Genomic DNA, 19,965 nt, shown 5'->3' with positions numbered 1-19,965 from the left:
ATAATTCTTTTTTTAGAAATGAGTGTTAATTGATTTTCACTATTTGAGTGTAAACTCTGAAAAAAGAAAAGAAAAAATCAGAAAATCCTGTTTTTACAGCCACATTGAAATCTATCTGTGATATTGTGGTATTGGTTGTCTTTCTCCCAGGACCCTTGTGGTAGGAGGTGTTATTTGATCTCTAAATAATGCTCCCAGTTTAGGGCTAAATATCTACAAATAACCTACTACAGTGCTTCAATATCAGGGCCCATATTCCTCATAATTTTGACTGGGTTAATATGAATAAGTGTCTGGATATATATAAATTGTATGTTATTTGTAGTCTATGCTCAACTATGGTTGAAATATAAAATTGCAAGTGATATCAGGAGGTTTTAAGATCTCTTGATACCTTTAGATTCTGTAAAAGTTGACTAGACTGCTGGTACTGTATAATATCTTGAATATAGGAACAACCAGATATACAATCACATTACGTCTTAGATTTTCTGTGTTATTATATCCACTCAGGGAATTTAGTTAGAACATGTTTAAAACAAGCTTGCTAATAACTTTTTTTTCCTTAAACTGACCAAATATCCAACTCTCTTAAAGATTCAAACCCACTTTAGATTTTGACATTCACACATTTTCTATTCACCCTTTTATTCTCTTTATCACCAACTTGATAGGTGATTCCTCTTCACATTTTTTATATATTCAGCTAATCACAGGCTACTTGCTACACACAAGTCACTTCACATAGTTTATTAGTACACATTCTTTTTTTTTTTTCTTCGCTTCACGTTCTACACGTCTCACTTTTGAGTTGGATTTTATGGATAGGTTCGTGCTTAGCAAAACAGTTTCCCCCATTATGCCACCTAAACAGAGGGGAAAAAAGGTAGTTCCAGTAAAAATGTTGATATTAGCTTGGATACATCCCAAGATAAAAGCATATGTAACACTGTCTATAATGACATCTCAGGATTTGCTTCAGAAGTCGCTAAAATTTTAACACCCCAATTTGAATCTATAAAATTTAAAATTAAGAAAGAGATAGCAAATTTGACCACAGAAGTTAGGCAGTTCTCCATAAGAATGGATGAACTGGAAAACAGAGTGTCAGATCTGGAAGATCGTTGCTACCAACAAGAACCAGTCTCAATGGCACAGGGTAAGATAATTGCAGCATTACAATTAAAAATTGAAGATCTCGAAGATCGCTCGAGACGCAATAATTTGAAATTAATAGGGTTACCTGAAACCGTAGAGTACTCAGATCTAATGACATTTGTTACGATTACTTTACCACAGGCCCTACTTATACCACCCCCGGTCTCCCCATTTTTAGTGGAACGAGTCCATAGAATAGGGGTTGTGATTGAGAATACGGTAAATCCTAAACCTAGACCGGTGATTTTTAAATTTGTTAACTTCCAGGATAAACTTCTGTTTCTCAAACATTATAGGAAGTTTAACCCGTTTCTTATTGGGCCCCACAAGGTTTTAATGTTTCAGGACTTTTCAGCAGAAACGATGACCAAAAGAAAAGATATGTCCCCCTTTTTATCCCAGACTACTGAAAGCTAATTTTAATGTAAAATTGATCTATCCTGCTAAACTAATAGACCTGAAAAATGGGACCTCCCACACTTTAAATAACACACAAGAAGCCGAATTGTTTTGTAGAGAACATAATATTGAGTGACTGGGTAATATCTGTCTGTGGATTGTATCTTCTAATATTGTAGAACCAGTATTTTGGAGATGGAACATGTAGTGAATTGTGGTATAGAATGTTGATATGTTTGGGGTTTTTCCTTTTTTTTTTCTCTTCTTTTCTCTCGTCTCGCGCTCTTCTCACCCTTCCCTGTGGCTGCCCCCAATTTCTCCTGTTAAAGACAGTTTAAATGTCCATACCGGCTATTAATTTAGTCTCCTGGAATGTGGGGGGAATAACCTCCCCAATCAAAAGAAAAGCAATAATTAAGCATTTAAGTACATTTAAGCCAGACATTGAAATCTGAAATCGATTGAGATTCCAAAACTTAAAACCAAATGGGTTGGGGAGGTTATTGCCACCTCCTATGAGGCAAGAAGGAGAGGAGTTGCTGTTCTTTTTAATAAAAGATTGGATTATTGTATTGATAAAACAATATTAGACCCGGAAGGGCGATTTTTAATTTTAGAAATAACTATTAACAGAATTCAATATATCTTATGTAATATATATGGACCTAATGAGGTGGATCAGGAATTTTGGCGTAAACTAACGGTAAAATTGCATGGTTATATAGGCAAAAATCTAATTGTAGCTGGTGACTTGAATCTAATTGTAGACTCTACATTAGATAGATCTAATAAAACATCAATATGTGTAAGAGATAGGAAAGTACGGATACTACAAAAGTTTCTCTCCCAATTAGGTTTAGTGGACATCTGGAGAGTACATAACCCAGATATACGATTATATACCTGTATGTCAAAATCACACCGGTCATTGGCCAGAATAGATTATTTCCTTATCTGAATCATTACTTAATTTATCCTGGGAAACAGGGATAGATGATATAGTCATATCAGATCACGCCGCCATATCCTTAAAATGTAACTCTAATCTGACGAGAACACGGAACAATCATATCTATTTCCCTTAGCACCTAATTAATAACGTTAATTTTCAAAAATGGTTAAATAACACATTTACAGAATTTTGCAATAATAATAGAGACTACCATGATAAAATAAAAGTATATTGGGAGTCGGCTAAAGCCGTTTTGTGCGGAAAGATCAAGTCGCACATGTGTTATCTAAAGAAAAAAAATAATCGTATTAAAATTCAATTAGCCAATCAGGTTAAAAATGCCTTTAGAGGGTATATAGCGAATCCAAATAACTTTCGCTGGAGTCTATATATTATAGCCAAAACAGCACGAGACACACAATTAAAACAGGATACTATTCAAGAAGATTTTAGAATTAAGGCTATATATGGTGGATATAAGGGTAGATCCGCGAAATTTCTATCTAGAATTACCAAAGTTATCTCTAAAAACGCTATACCGGCAATCAGACATGGTGCAGACAGATATACTAATCAAAGTGACATTGAGAAAATATTTTTTGATAATTTCACTAATTTATATAAATACGAGAAGCCGAATTCCATCAATAAGGAGGATTTCTGGAACAAGATTCAGACTCCTCGATTTTCGCAGACTATAATGGAAGAAATTAATGCCCCGATTACAGAGAATGAGATTGTGATGGCTATTAAAAATGTCAAATTGAATAAAGCAGCAGGACCAGACACTTTACCTGTGGAATTTTATAAAATTCTGCAGTCTCAGATTGTACCCCTATTAAATAAGCTATTTAATTACTATTATTCTGATTGTACCACATGTTCCCCATATTTTGCTGCTGCTAACATATCACTAATATTAAAGAAGGGCAAGGATCCCGAGCTGCCCGGTTCGTACAGGCCTATCTCCGTATTAAATACCGATTATAAGCTGTTGTCAGCCATATTAGCGAACCGTCTTAAACCGCATATCGGTGATGTAATTCACGAAAACCAATCAGGATTCATGCCTGGTCGAAATCCTGGGAAAAATACTAGGAAAGTTTTGCTTCTCTTGGATACACTTTGTAATAAATATAGGTTTACGAGACATTTTTCAGCAATAGATAAAGCTATTCTTACGGTTGATACGGAGAAGGCCTTCGACCGGGTGGCTTGGGATCATTTGTTTTTCTCTCTGGGAAAATTCGGGATGACAGGTCACTTTAATAAGTTTATCCGGTTAATTTATAACTCGCCCTCATCTTCAATTATTATTAATAATATGGTCTCTAAACGATTTGTGTTACGGAGAGGGACCTGTCAGGAATGTCCACTCTCACCTTTGTTATTTAATATCTCATTGGAACCCTTGGCAATATTGTTGCGGCAAGAATTGGAGGGTATTACAATAGCTGATCAGAAAATAATTCTTCTATTATATGCAGATGATCTTATATTATTTCTATCTGATCTACAAAAATCCTTACCGATATTACAGGAAATCTTCTCTAAATTCGGTTCGTTTTCAGGCTATAGGGTTAATATGTTGAAATCAGAACTTCTCTGGATAGATAACAAGCCACGGAATAGAATTTCCCATCCATTTACCGTTGTTTCCCAAATTACTTATTTGGGTCTTAAATTGACGACCAATCCTGATGATTGGTATAATTTAAACTTTATACCTATATTAGAGAAGATTAAAAAAAAACTGGAAGATTGGGCTTTTTTGCCTATTTCTCTATTAGCTCGGGTAGCTCTGATTAAGACGCTATTGTTCCCTAAATTTTTGTATATTATCCAAAATATTCCATTATTAATACATAAGGCCGACATTAGGAGGTTCAATACAGCTTGCTTGAAATTTCTATGGCAAAAATCTAAACCGCGTATAGCGATCCAACGTCTTATGAATTTAAAATCAGCAGCTGGTCTAGTGTTTCCTAACATACAAGCTTATAATATAGTGATACTGGCAAGATTTGCTATAGATTGGATTACTAAGCAAGAACAAATTTCATCTTATAATTGGGAATCTGCTTTGATTTCCCCATTCAATCTTATAGCTCTTATACATTGTCCTTTAACTGCCCTTCCTTCCAGTATCTTTTTTTTAAGTATCTTTAGGAACATTATTGCTGCGTGGCAGAAATTATGTAACGAGTTAGATCTTCCGGCGCACGTTTCTCAATTCTTACCTATTATAGGTAATCCAAACTTTATTCCCGGACTTTCGAATAAAGTCTTTCAGAATTGGGCAATTAAAGATTTAAAGTTCTTGAGTCAAATAGTAGATACAGATGGATCACTTATTCTCTATGCAAATATAGCCTCAGAATTTGACCTACCTGCACGTGAGTTTTTTGCTTACCTGCAAGTGAGACATTTTATTAATGAATTGATTCAAAAATACGGTTTGAATTGGTCCTTGGGTGAACTTAATAATAGAATTAATAGTTACCGGGCAGGGCTATATAAAATTTCCCCTTTGTACATATTATACATCCAAAAGACTTCAGATATGCAGATTAATGATATGGCGACAAAATGGTCTAATAAATTTCCAGATATTCAAGAACAGACTATAACAGATAGCTTTAAAATTACAGAACAGTCTTGGGTATCAACTTACTGGCGTGAGTCTCAAATTAAGATCAGTCTTCAGAGCTATCTTACGCCTGAAATTATATCTAGGTGGTATAAAACTTCAGTACATTGCACTAGATGTAGTTTACCTTATGCTGATCTATTTCATTGTCTTTGGGGATGTCCTAAAGTTACTCAGTTTTGGTATAAAGTTACATTTTGGATGAACGTGAAGCTGCATCTTGACCATTCAATTAAACCTATTGAGGTATTTTTTCTGACGAAGTATCAGGGGGTGCAGAAGAACTTTAGACTTATCAATACAATAATACTAATAGGCCGTACTTTGATCCTTAAAACTTGGAAGGATAGAGCAGCCCCTAATTTTTCCCATCTTAAAAATAGTTTACTCACACAATGTATGATAGAGCAAATCATGTTAGACTTGCCTATGGATGCACAAGCAGTAGCTTTCTTTAAGAAATGGGAAGTATTTATACGTTCTCTACAAATCTCTGTTCAGAAAATACTAGTGAAGCCACTATTGAAATTGGCTTATGTACAAACTAATATCTACACTGGTCATTTCCCCAGACACTGGTTGGATGAGAGTACTGAGGGACAGCTGGGGGTGAGATAGAGCGCCCGAAGTCAGATTATTTTTTATTTTTTTTTGCAACATAACTATGCAAGTAACACATTGAGTAGAAATATATAATTTAAAGTTGAAATGGAAAACTGGAATATTTTCATATAGTATTATAGGGTTTTCCTACTCTATGTTTGATTCATCAATAAAGGGTTTATAAGTATGTATGTTGGTATGCAAAGGAAAATAGTAAGGAGTTAGGAATGCAAGTCGTAAGATAAAAATTCCAACAGGGTGAATATAGTCTAGTTTTCTGAGATACTATCAAATGTATTTATATGCAGGTCAACTATTTTTGAATTTATTGTATGATTTGATGCCCTGCGTGGCATAAAAACAAAGAATATGTCTGTGCTCTTGCTTATTTGCATTTATGTTGTAAAATTCTACCCTGCTTGTATACAAATAAAATAAATATTTTAAAAAAAAAGAATAATATTGGCGGGGGATTTCAATATTAATCTAAAATCCTTCATACCTACATCCAACTCACAGTTGAACAATAAGCAAATACGCCACAATAAGATTGTTAAGCCTAACCTGAACACAATCTCAGACGAAGACGGAGACTTATTGAATTCCAAGATAACATCGCTAGAGGTATCATTAGCTATTAAAGATTTCATGAAAGGCAAGGCCCCTTGCCCAGATGGGTTCTCAGGGGAGTATTATAAACTATTCAAATCCATATTGATTCCACAGTTAACTAATTTATGTAATCACATCCTAGAGGGTCACCCAATTCCGTTTGAACTCTTAATGGCTAAAATCGTAGTAATTCCTAAACCTGGCAAAAATCCAAAATATTGTTCGAACTACCGCCCCATTTCACTTATCAATCAGGATCTCAAGATCTTCACCAAAATCTTGCAAACCGTCTTAAATCCATATTGCCCCGTTTGATCCACCCTGACCAGGTTGGATTAATAAAGGATAGGGAGGCCCCAGACAATATTAGGTGCATTATAGACTCAATATATTACTTCCTTGAGTCTAAAACGCCTTCTCTGCTCCTCTCATTGGACGCAGAGAAGGCGTTTGATAGAATAGATTGGAAATACCTACTACAAGTGCTGCACAATATGGGATTTAGAGGTCCTTTTACAACCGCAATTGAGATGATATATTCAAACCCTTCAGCACAAGTTACAGCAACAGGGTATAAGTCCAAAATTTTCCCTATTCTAAATGGCACTAGGCAGGGATGCCCTCTGTCACCCCTCCTATTCGCCCTCTGTATTGAACCCCTGGCAGCATGGATAAGAGATTCCCCAGATATTTCAGGGTTCAAACTCAGATCCACAGAGTATAAGTTGAAGTTGTTTGCGGTCGATATCCTATTAACAGTCACGAAGCCATTGATATCTCTCCTAAATTTATACCAATTATTAGACAAATTCTCCGCTGTCTCAGGCTACAAAATTAACCTAGAAAAATGTGAAGCCCTTCCTATTATACTGCCATCTCACACACGAAAGCTAATAGATTTAAATTTCACCATGAAATGGGCCACACATACTATTAAATATTTAGGCATAAATTTACCAACCCAATTTAACCAATTATATAAATTTAATTACTTACCGTTGTTTAAAGAGATTCGCCAAGACCTTCAAAAATGGTCAAAATTTTCCTTTTCATGGTATGGACGAAAAGCTGCGGTTAAGATGAATGTCTTACCACGCCTATTATACCTTTTCAGAGCTCTTCCAATTAAAATTCCACTCACAGAGCTAGCTCAGGTTCAATCAGACCTGATCAGATTTATCAGAGGGAAAAAATCCCCTAGAATCCCAGCAAACACTTTGACAAGGCATAGAACACTAGGGGGGATAGGGGTCCCCAATCTTATTGATTATTAAAAGGCGGCGAGGTTAGCTCAAACAACACTCTTAGATAACCCTAATATTGATACTGTCTGGCCGACCCTCGAAGCTGAAATGGGAGGTTGGAATCATCCAGCAGATATCTTATGGGAAGATAGGCCACAAATACCCACCACACGACAAGTCAGACCCCCTACTCTGGACTCCACTCTTTTATCCTGGAATAAAGTGGCTAAAGCAACCAGGCAACGACCAATACACTCTAGAAATAAACCAATTAGATATCTGCTACCTCAGGAATACTGATTACTAATCGATAAATGGAGTAATAAAGGGCTCTACAGAGTCGCTGACCTACTAAATAATAATACAATCTTAACATTCAATCAAATACAGGATAAAATTGCACCAATAGCATTAAACTGGTTCTTATACCTCCAGATAATATCTGCTCTCAGAGAAATTCAAAAGACTCACACCACTCAGAACACCACCACACTGGAGATGATCTGCAAGGCCCCACACAGAACGAAACACACCATCTCGAGGCTATACTCCGCTATACAATCAAACCACCTACAGGTAAAATCTCAATTAATGTTAAACTGGGAAAGTGACCTAGGCACGGAAATAGACACACAGAAATGGGTAGATATCTTTAGCGAGACAGATAAAGGACTACTAAGCGCGGATCTTAGGGAAAACACTCTCAAAACCGCCTACAGGTGGTATTTAACACAGCTGCAGACAGCACATATGTCCCCTACAGGGAATAGACTATGCTATAGAGGATGCAACACTCTAGGCACCTACTCACACCTATGGTGGGAATGCGATAAAGTCAAACAAGTTTGGGACAATCTCTCTCTTTTAATAAGCAACACTTTAGATGATAGTATTCAACTTACGCAGGCACAGGCATTGCTGCATGTTCGACTCCCTAAGTTTAATAAACCCATCAATACATCCATTAGGATTTTGTGCACAGTTACAAGATCCTGTATAGCCAAATAATGAAAAACAGGATCCCTGACATGGCAGGAAATCTTAAATAAAATTAAGGCGACTTACTCTATGTATGAGTCAGCATCTTGGATCCTGGATAACAAGGAGGCAGTGGACAAGGTTTGGTTTTACTGGGTGCTAAAGGGGGGATCCAGCACCACCCATAACACTACATAGGTAACTGGCCTCTATCTTTAAACTAATGCTCAACACCCTTAACAGTTATGGAACTATAACATGAATATTCTCAATTGTAATGTTATTAAGACTTTAATATCTATTGACTCATACGTTTTGTATATTTGTAATACCCTTTCTTTCTTTGTTTTGTCTCCTTGTTATATTATTTTTTTTTGGCTAAATATTGATGTATACAATTTCAATGTACAAATGTTAATGTACAGAAAATAATGTTTAATAAAAACAAATTTCAACATAAAAATAAAGAACAGAGTAGCCAACTCTGGCTTTCAAAACTTGGGCAGCAATTGTTAGGAAAATGCAGTAAGTACCTCTTTACAAGTTCCTAACTGCTATAAAGCCACCACTACCCGTCTGCAAGGAATGACGTGGAATACGGCTATACCCCAAAACTTGCTTGTAGATTAAATCAATTTTTCTTCAGACACATAAACTTCACCTCTTCCATGCACCGAAGGCAAAGAGAATGACTGGGGGTTGTGGGTAAGGGCGTGATACTTAGCAGTTTAACTGTGGTGCTCTTTGCCTCCTCCTGCTTGCCAGGAGTGATATTCCCAACAGTAATTACTCAAGCCGTGGACTCACCATATCTTAGGAAAGAAAAGGTCAGGCGTCAGGTAGTCTTAAAGTAAAGGTCAATTTCGATAAATTAGTGCCCAGTTTTTATTAATCCTATTAAAAACAAGGGCACTTCAAAAATTTGCCTTTTAATCCTGACAGCTGCTTCAGCGATTCCCCTGGCCGTCGGAAGCCTCTTCATACGTCAGAAATGATGAATACGGCTTCCTCCAATCACGACTTTCCCCCCGAGGTAATCATGGCCTGAGGCAACGCTGTGATTGGAGGAAGCCGGATTAATCATTTTTGACCCGCAAAGAGGGCTTGGGGTGGGCAGAAGAAGCGCTGCAGCGGCTGTCAGGATTAAAAGAAAATGGGTGAAATGTCAATTTTGATGAATTAAAGTGCCCTTGTTTTTTATAAGATTATTAAAAACCAGGCACTATTTCATCAAAATAGACCTTCACTTTAAAGTGACAAAGTAGAAGGTATATAGGTTAAGAAATAATCATAAATAAAAAGGAACAGGAAGTTGTGAAGTTCATATATGAAATGGGTAGGGGGTATAAAGTCTTAAAGTGGCACGAGTTAGTGGTTAGATAGTCTAAACCCCTGTAGAGGGAGATTGTTTTAAAGGTGTACGGAAAGATAGTCTTGAAATAATTTAAAAGAGCAAGTGGGTTTAAAGAGGCAGAAGGTTTAGGGGTCAGATAGACTAAATGTGCCAGAGGATCTGGTAAGCATAAAGGGCGGGAGCAGGGGTATATAATCTTAAAAAGGCAGAGGATCAGGTAGTCTTCAAGGGGCAGTAGGTTTAAGAACACAGGTTGTCATTAAGGGACACTGGATTGGCAGTCTTAAAGGGCAAGGGTGGCAGGAAGCTCCAGCAGTCTCGGCTGCAAAGTTAGAGCCAAGAGCTGGAGTTCCTGAGCTTCAAGCATCTGCCTGCATATGGAACCAGAATCGGTGCTCCGGTTCCATATGATGGCAGATGCCAGATTGTTACAGACGGTGTTAGGAGGAAGGTGGTGGGTGATCCAGCAGAGAAGGGGGAAGGGGGGAGGGAGTGGGTTGGCCCTACACTGCAGAAAAAAAATAAAGGTAGAGGAAGGTATGGGGAGCTTCACAACAGAAAAAAGTTGGGGTGGGGGGCTGATGCCCTGGGCTCTTACAGTGGTGGTTTTGCTGACAGAGGCGAGGCTTTACTATTTCTGCATGCCTAATGAGTGAGGCAGTGCAAAAATAACAGTATGGAGGCCGTCACAGGCTAGTAATCACAGGGACAGGGTGCTTTTGCTGGACGCCTATATGTAAGGCATCCAGCAACAGTGCATTAACAGTCAACTTTGACTGTTACTGTGCATGCAATCAATGTGACAGCCATTCACAGCAATTGTATACTTTAAAAGCAGCCTGGATACCAACATGCTGCAATGCATGCTGGCATCAGTTTCAGTAGCTAATCACTGGATGCCTCAGTAGTGAGGCAGACCAGCGATGTTCAAAAAGTGTCCCATGATCACGTGATCACATTGACAGCCAAGCACAGTGATCACATGTCAAAAATGACAAGCCATTGTTTGTTAACAAGGCTTGTCTTGGCCCCTTCTCTTCTGTCCCAGTGAAAGCATAAGTTAAAGGGACAGTCAACACCAAAAATGTTATTGTTTAAAAAGATACATAATCCCTTTATTACCCATTCTCCAGTTTTGCATAACCAACACAGTTATATTAATATAATTTTTACCTCTGTGATAACCTTGTATCTAAGCTTCTGCAGGCGGCCTCCTTATCTCAGATCTTTTGACAGACTTACTTTTCAGGCAATTAGTGCTGATTCTTAAATAACTCCAATGGGAGGAGAACAATATTATCTATATGGCACAGATGAACAAACAGTACATGTTATTATCTGTTCACAGACTGTGAGATAAGAGCTGGACTGCAAAGTCTTAGAAAGCAGCCTATAAGCCTACCTAGGTTTAGCCTTTAACAAAAATACCAAGAGAAAAAAGCAAATTTGATGATAAAAGTAAACTGGAAAGTTTGTTTTGAATTACATGTCTTATCTTAATCATGAAAGTTTAATTTAGACTTTACTATCCCTTTAAAAAGCTTACATTTATTTTAATAAAGTATATTTATATATTTTTTAATTTAATATTTTTTTATTTTTTTTTGAGTTTCAAAAATACTTTATTGTATCAAGTTGCAACATATATCACACAGTAGTCAAACAGTTTGACCATAGTACAGAAGAGCAAATACAAACTCAATCATTATACAGATTATTTCAGAGAATAAGATTTCTTCTCATAGTGTTGAAATGGTGAAAATGCTCATCAAAAGATTTAATCTAACTCTTCCATTTGGGAGAGTATTCTAAATCGCCTATACAACTTGACATATCTTCAATGTAACTTTCAACAATTCAAACAAAAAACAAGTTCAGAATATATTTATATGGCTATGAATGGCATTAATCTGTAAACCTATGTGCAGGTTATAAAAGAGGATATCGTGTAATTTGGTAAAAGTGAGTTCCAGAAATCTTAAAATCCTAAAGAGGTCTAAAGTGTTATATATGAATTGGGACTTAATGGTGAGTATTTAAAACAGCGGTGGGTTTTAAGGAATAGAGATACTCTTCCCAAAGCAAGCGAATGGATAAGAAGTCTTCTGTTTTGTGCCGTTTTGTATATTGATATTGCTCTAGTTCTATAGCAGTGGACACTCTATCCCGCCAAAATTGTATAGATGGTAGGGTGGACTGTTTCCAATAGTATGGGATATACCTTTTGGCTGTGTTAATCATTACAGTGGTAAGTTTAAGTCGTAGCGAGCAAGTTATCTGTGGGATAAAGTTGAAGGGGAAGGTCCAAGGGGTAAGTGGCAGAGAAGTTCCTGTCACTATTTGTATTTCTTTTCTGATATCTGACCAGTACGCTTGTGCAATCGGGCATGACCACCATAGGTGAATAAAGGTACCTTGTCGTGTGCAACCTCTCCAGCAGTTGGTATTAGTGTGTGGAAATAACCTTCCTAATCTGTCAGGGGTGTAATGCCATCTGCAGAGGAGTTTTGTGTTCATTTCCGCAATGTTCATGGAAGAAGCAGAAGAACTCATTTGTTTATATATTATTTTCCACGTTTTAGGTGGTTGCTGTTCATTAAGCTCTTTCTCCCAGCTAACAGTATAGGATGGGGGATGAATTGAGCGGTCTGTGTGTAGTAATTTATATGATATGGAGAGGATGCCCGTTGTCGGAAAGGATAGGTAGCATAAGGATTCAAATGGAGTTAAAGGTCGGGTCAAGTTGTGTCTCTCTGTATGTGAGGCAAAGTAGTGTGCAAGTTGGTGGTATGTAAGCCAGTTCTTAAGGGTAGATCCCATTATCTCAGCCACTTCCTCTCTGGGTTTTAACTTACTGTTCTGTAAAAGTGAATGATGAGGTATCACCTGAGTTAGACTAGGGTTATCAGTGTAGTGGGAGGTGAATTGAAACGGGGCTGCGGGGTTACCTATGAGGGGTGTTAGAGGAGAGTAGGATGTAGAAATAGACTTATGTCTTCTCAAGATTTTCCCCCATACGTTAAGCGTTTCTCTTGCCAAGAGGGGGAGTTCTAGGTTTCCCTTGTCACGTTTTGCTGTGAGCCAGCATCTTCCTCCCAATTGACCCTCTCTTGCAAGTGCGTGTTCTAAGCCTACCCATTCCTTATGGCGGGCGTGTTTGCACCAGTCAACTATTCTGGTCATGAAGGTAGCGTAACGGTATAGTAGTATGTTAGGGACTCCGAGTCCTCCCTCTAATTTAGGGCGGTACAGGGTTTGTGTGGCTATCCTTGTGCGTTTATGACTCCAAATATATGAGTTAATAAGTTTCTGTAAGGAATAAATAGTGGAATCATGGATGGGGATGGGTATTGCCTGTAGAACATACAGAATTTTAGGAAGTATTACCATTTTAATGGCATTCACCCTTCCCAGCCAAGAGATTGGTTTGGTGGACCATGAAGAAATTTAATATTTTTTTTAAATATTTTTTTGTTACCATTTTATTTTAATAAAGTGTTTTTTGTTTTTTTTTGCCCCTAATTTTATTTTCTATTTCTACTCTTGGCGATAAAGAGTAAATACCCTGGAGTGTCTAAATTCTATAAATATATACTTTGTGTAGCAGTTTTAAATTAGGTGACGGCTATTTAGCTTACATTCTAGCAAATTTTGGAGTTGCACAAATAATTCTATCTTTTTAGTATTTGGCCTATATTTGCTATAAATAAATTGGAGATCTAGGCATATGGGGTATTCCTAAAATCAGGAACACATAATGAATTTATTTAGAGGTATTTTATCTTTTGCTGTTCTAGTTATGTTTTTTCATTTTTGCTCCATTTTTTAGTATTAAATTCCTTTTTTTGCTATTTTTATATGCCCATATATCATAAGAGAGGCCTGTTTGTCTTTTAAAAAATAGTATATAATATGTATGCGTGCACTTAGAGCGGATAATTAAGGATAAAATAACTAGTGAGCCGCTAATTTTTGAGATGATCACCACAGTATTGGTGATCACCTGCCCCAAGTAAACACTTTTTTCCCCCTTCATAAAAAAGAGGTGTATAAGACCTCCATTTACAAAGCAGGGAGTCACCCCTTTCCAATGATAGGTCTCACACCCCTGTTATTATTTGGTGTAGCCATCAAATCTCCTACCTGCTGCATTTACTCTGTGGGGGGCAGAACTCTTCCCTAAAGACAACATAGAACACACAATATCCCTCACAAGAAAGAGGGAAATATGGATTTTCAAAGAAGAGGGGCTCATATCCCTTTAGGTGTAAGTGACCTGCTTGCTATAGGACTTTTATGGTGCTCTTGGTTTTAAAATGGGTCCTAACACCCCAAAATAAAAATTACTTTGGACAGGAGACTGCTCCTTTAAAAGAGGAGAGGTCCCTCTTTCAAAGCTATCGGCTGTCGGCTGATTCTCATGACAACAGCTATCACCTGACAGAACAGTAAGCATTTGGAACTTCAAAGGCTGGGTATCCCCTTTGTAGTTCATTACAATACATAGATAAACTATAAATGCCTTATTTTAAACTCATAATCCTGCTCTTTCAGATGAATGGTCCTTTGTCTGTCCAGTTGCCAGGTGATTGTCATAACAAGGGAAAGTACCTCACAGTATTAGTTCTATTTTGGGGGTTCTGGGGATTGCTACCTGCTCACTATAGAAATATATTCTAAGAACCCTCTTTTGAAAAAGTGAGGTCCCAAAAACAGCGGGGATATGTCTTTATCAAGCATTTGTCATAAGAATAATGATCATCTGCTATCAATCTCAAGCCTCATTCTGTTGTGTTGCTGATGTCAGGGCTCATAGATCCATGTTTTTCTCAGCTAATAAAAAAATACAAGAATAAAAATAAATGAGAGAGCTATGTGAATATAAATACACTCCGCCCAGCATCAAGGCCAATGGGCTACAATACGATGTCCACATTTAACATTACACAAGCGGCTGTCAATCACCCCAGTCTGGGGTGATTTTAATCCACCAGCTCAGAGCTGGCATATCGGTTAGGAAGCAGCTTCTTAAAGGGACCATAAAACCCAAATATTTTCTTTCATGATCTAGGTAGAACCTACAATTTTAAACAACTTTCCAATTTATTTCTATTATCAAATTAGCTTCATTCTCTTGGTATCATTTGCTGAAGGAACAGCAATGCACTGCTGTTTTTTATCTGAACACATGGATGAGCCAATGACAATCGCTATATATATGCAGCCACCACTGAGCAGCTAGAACCTAGGTTATTTGCTACTCCTGAGCTTACCAAGATAAACCTTTCAGCAAAGGATAACAAGAGAAGAAAGCAAATTAAATAATAGAAGTAAATTGGAAAGTTGTTTCAAATCACATGCTCTTTCTGAATCATCAAATAAAATTCTTTGGGTTTCATGTCCCTTTAACTATCGGCTACATGCTTACTCATGTGAGTCTACACCAAAGGCGCTCTAAAATATGTAGAATATTTTGTGAAATTCTACATAGGAGGAATTTCCGTTTATCTTGAGTGAGTTTGGACAGATGTAGGTAGCATGCGTACATTTTAAAATTTTTTATATTACATTTTTATACCTACCCATTTTTTATATACATAAAAAGATGGTGCAAAGTGATGAAAATAATACATTTAATCTTCTGATTTTTAACTATTCATTTTTATTGAACAATATAGGTAAAAATCCTATAGATTCGGGGTGAGATTATATATGCGGCGTCGGGCGCAAAACCTGGCGATGCCTATTTTTAGTTGGATTGAACGATCACATATACAGAGCTGCATACATGTTCTGTGCATATATTTCAACTGTTGCCCGCTGTTTTTACTTCCATAAACTAACATAGAACCGGCGTTGCAAGTCGGTATCACATCTTCAGCGCAAGGATTTATGCACGAGAAAGGAGAAATTTTACTTGATATTAACCTCGCCACACATAGAAAGGCACACAACCCTTGCGCTGACTATAAAAGTACCGTAACTCCCAAGAAGTCTTAACAAACCACCCCCCCATCGCAATAAATAGAAAAATGTAATAACCTCTAAACCGCTAACCCCCCACAATTCTATCGACCTATTAAATCTATAAACCCCTAATCCGCTAACCCCAACATCACAAAGTACCTAATAAAAGTATTAACACCTACATCACCAACCCCCACAATGCAAAGTACCTATTTATACTATTAACGCCTAATCCGCCAACCTCCCACAATTTTTTTGAGGCGGGTTAAATTTTTTAGGTGTATTTTGAACTTTTGTTGACATAATGTCGTAAATCACTTGCAATGCCAGATAAGTGTATTTCCGCACATATCTGAATGTCGCCGTTTTTTTAGACTTACGACAGTATATTAAAAAAAAAATTAATGTTGAAAGTTTTAGGTATCTATAGTGAGGCAAAAAATACTAGTGCAAATCATATTTAGATTTATATAAACATAAGGTGGATACATTTTCCTCCTATCATTGTACAAAAAACATAAAGAGATAGATTACAAGTGGCGCAGTATTTTTTGCGTAAGCGAAAACTCTACTTGGATTTTAATTTTTGCTCTTGTTGGGTTGCATTCGTATTACAAGTTAAAAAAAAAACAACATATTTTGCACTAGCATTAACCTGATTAGCGTGAAAAATCTAACTTAAGTTTTAGCGTGCGCTTGCATGTATTCCCCCATAGAGATTAAAGGTAAAAAAAAAAGTGGAAAAAAAACCTAACACCCGAGATCGCACAAACTCTATCGCATTTTCTTAACAAACACCCATCGCGCAAACAACATAGTTTATTCACATTAGCAAATGTGAAATATTTACAGTAATCACATAGCTAAAATCTTTATTAAATATGAATATTGCATACATATGTTTTATCATGTTTTTATTTGCATAATGGCAAATGGATTTAATGCACATATATATATATATATATATATATATATATATATATATATATATATGTGTGTGTGTGTATATATGACTGTAAATACATATATACACATATAAATATATTAATAAACATATGGTACACATATTTAAACTTATATATATATATAAAAGGGTAACAGGTAAAGCACTCACTGGACTTCAGACTTCAAACGTGATAACAAGATTTATTTACAGTAAATAAATCTTGTTATCACGTTTGAAGTCTGAAGTCCAGACCTTTCAGCCTTTATAACTTTTTTGGGCAATATGTTTCTAAAATAATTTATTATTAGACGGTGTTATTATGAGTGTAACTGTACTTTGTAATGTATTTTTGAAGTGTTTTGTGCAACTTTTTAGTTTTGAAAAACAGTTAACCACAGCTTTGAGATTCAAAAAAAGGAATGATGCATAAAGGTCGATTACGCTAGCGCAATCGGGATTTCGCTCCACTTGCAATATCAGCAAAATGAAAATAGCTCATAAAAACACGATTGCACTAGCGCAAAACCGTGTGCGCCTCACTTGTAATCTAGCCCAAAATAATTTTATTGTCAGTCACCGATTTTATGTATTAAGTGATGCTGGTCAATTTAGTTATATTCCTTATTTGAATCACAGTAATACATTTCTCATCACACAAATTCAGCCTGAAAATCTTAAGACTTTCACCAAACTTGTGGAATTCACATAACCTATACTAAGCATTATCTTTTTGTCTATCTACTGTATCTTTCTATCTATCTATCTATCTATCTATCTCTCTATCGGTCTATCTATCTATCTATCTATCTATCTATCTATCTGTCTATCATCTATCTATCATCCGTCTATCTACTGTATCTATCTATCTATCTATCTATCTATCTATCTATCTATCTATCTATCATCTATCTAATTCTGCCAAAACTATGCTTTAAACACCTCATAGATATTCTTGAATTACTTTTACTGTATATGCACCTATTTTTGCTGACAGATATGTAATATAATGCCAAAAAATTCACAAAATGTGATACATTAAACAAAGTAAAGCTCACATGTAATGAATATCGTGATATAAGTAATATCGTAATAAATTAAACATTTGAAAGGAAGTGTTTATAACTAACATTTTGATTGTAAAATGTGTTAAGAAAAACAGTAAAAAAAAATATATATATTTTGGAGGAGATGAATAAAATATTAGAGGAGAAGAAAAAGAATCATTGGGATTGAAAATATGAAACAAAAAAAAAAGGAATGAGGGAAAGATAAATTAAAGATATGAGAAAAATAAAGTTGAACATTACAGTGAAATAATAAACTGGTCAAGGACTGTAAAAAAGCAATAAGCATATTGTTTTTTTTCTCCTTGAGAAATAGTTTCCTACCTTTTCAAGAGCTGCTGTTCGCTGAGCTGTAAAAAGAAAAAAGTTATAGATTAGTCCACAAGTAAAGATACAGGTATATGGGCGTGTTAGAACAGGGAGGGAGAGTGAGGGATATTTAGATTCATTATTGAAGCAGCAGTCATATAACATTGTATACAAATTGAATGGGAATCTGAATGGCTGTTCTAAATTAATTGAGAAGAAAACCTGTTACAATTAGTTAAGGGTATTCTCTAAAATAAAAAGGGCTGTCCCTGCAAGATGTTTCCCAACACTGGTTTTCAAACCTTTCCTCAGGCTTCCCTAACAGGGCAGGTTTTCAGGATTACATTAGGTGAGAGCAGGTAAAATAACCATGTTTACAAATCAGCTGATTATTTCACCTGTGCTCCAGTTCAGATATCCTCAAAATCTGGCTTGTTGGGGAGGACGGAGGACAGGTTTGAAAACCAGTGCCATAGACTGACTGAGGAGAGCTAAAAATATGAAATACTTTAGCCAATACAAATCAGATTATCCTGATAATAGTGTAAAGTATCTTATAATTGCATCTTTTTTTGTATGCATATGTTTTTCTATTAGGGTAATACATTTTTTGTATATTTTGCCTCAATTCCTTTCAGTTTGTGAGGTAAAACAGTGAGGCCTACAGGAGGGTAATGTTTATAGAATATGCTGACACCTGGCAGAGAAATTTCAGCTATGCCAAAAAAATACTTCAATTTAGCAAAAGACATTTTACAATAAGGAAAATAATACATTATGAATTTTCTATTTTAAGCACTAAATTTCACAGGGTTTGTGCATTTGCAGTTTAGTTTTATTACAATTTCTACTGTGTGTAATTTGCATTATGAGTAAAAAAGCAGCGTTATCAGGTTATAACACTGCTTTTTCACTACCGCTGGTATTACAAGTCTTGCAGATTTAGGGGCACCGCACACTTTTTTGGCCTTACCGCAAATCAACTTAAGCAAATTGCGTATAGTCTTTTTTCAATGGGACTTCCATAGCGCCGGTATTACAAGTTTGTCCTGGGAGGCCAAAAAGTGAGCGGTACACCCTATCCCGTCAAGATTCATACCACATTCTAAAGTCATAACTAATCTGCAAAAAAGTACACTAACACCCATAAACTACCTATTAACCCCTAAACTGAGGCCCTCCCGCATCACAAACACTAAAATAAAATGATTAACCTCTAATCTGTCGCTCCCGACATTGCTACCACTAGAATAAACATAATAACCCCTAAACCGCCACATTCCCGCCTCTCAAACACTAGTTAAATATTATTAACCCCTAATCTGCGGTCGCTAACATCACCGCCACCTACCTACATTTATTAACCCCTAATCTTCCTCCCCCAACGTTGCCGCCACTATACTTAATTTTTAACCCCTAAGTCTAACCCTAACACCCACTCACTTAAATATAATTCAAATAAATCTAAATAAAAATTCCTATCATTAACTAAATAATTCCTATTTAAAACTAAGTACTTACCGGTAAAATAAACCCTAAGCTAGCTACAGTATAACTAATAGTTGCATTGTATCTATCTTAGGTTTTATTTTACAGGCAAGTTTGTATTAATTTTAACTAGGTAGAATAGTTACTAAATAGTTATTAACTATTTACTAACTACCTAGCTAAAATAAATACAAATTGACCTGTAAAATAAAACCTAACCTTAGTTACACTAACACCAACC

At 36.2% G+C, this 19,965-nt stretch overlaps 1 protein-coding gene across 2 annotated transcripts in view; it reads right to left on the bottom strand.

Moving 5' to 3' along the window:
* Positions 1-18,445, bottom strand: part of LOC128663527 (beta-1,3-galactosyltransferase 2) — a 124,373-nt gene extending 105,928 nt beyond the window's left edge. Inside the window, exon 1 of one of the 2 annotated variants that reach the window (XM_053717901.1) lies at positions 18,252-18,445. The gene's annotated coding sequence lies outside the window, so the exon portion shown is untranslated. The remainder of the gene's footprint in view (positions 1-18,251) is intronic. The other variant, XM_053717899.1, reaches the window with a different exon arrangement.
* Positions 18,446-19,965: the final 1,520 nt, after the last annotated feature.

Source organism: Bombina bombina, chromosome 6 (genome assembly GCF_027579735.1).
Source record: "Bombina bombina isolate aBomBom1 chromosome 6, aBomBom1.pri, whole genome shotgun sequence".
Classification (NCBI taxonomy): Eukaryota; Metazoa; Chordata; class Amphibia; order Anura; family Bombinatoridae; genus Bombina; species Bombina bombina.
Note: the sequence above shows the minus strand (reverse complement) of the source record. Positions and strands in the feature narration are given on the sequence as shown.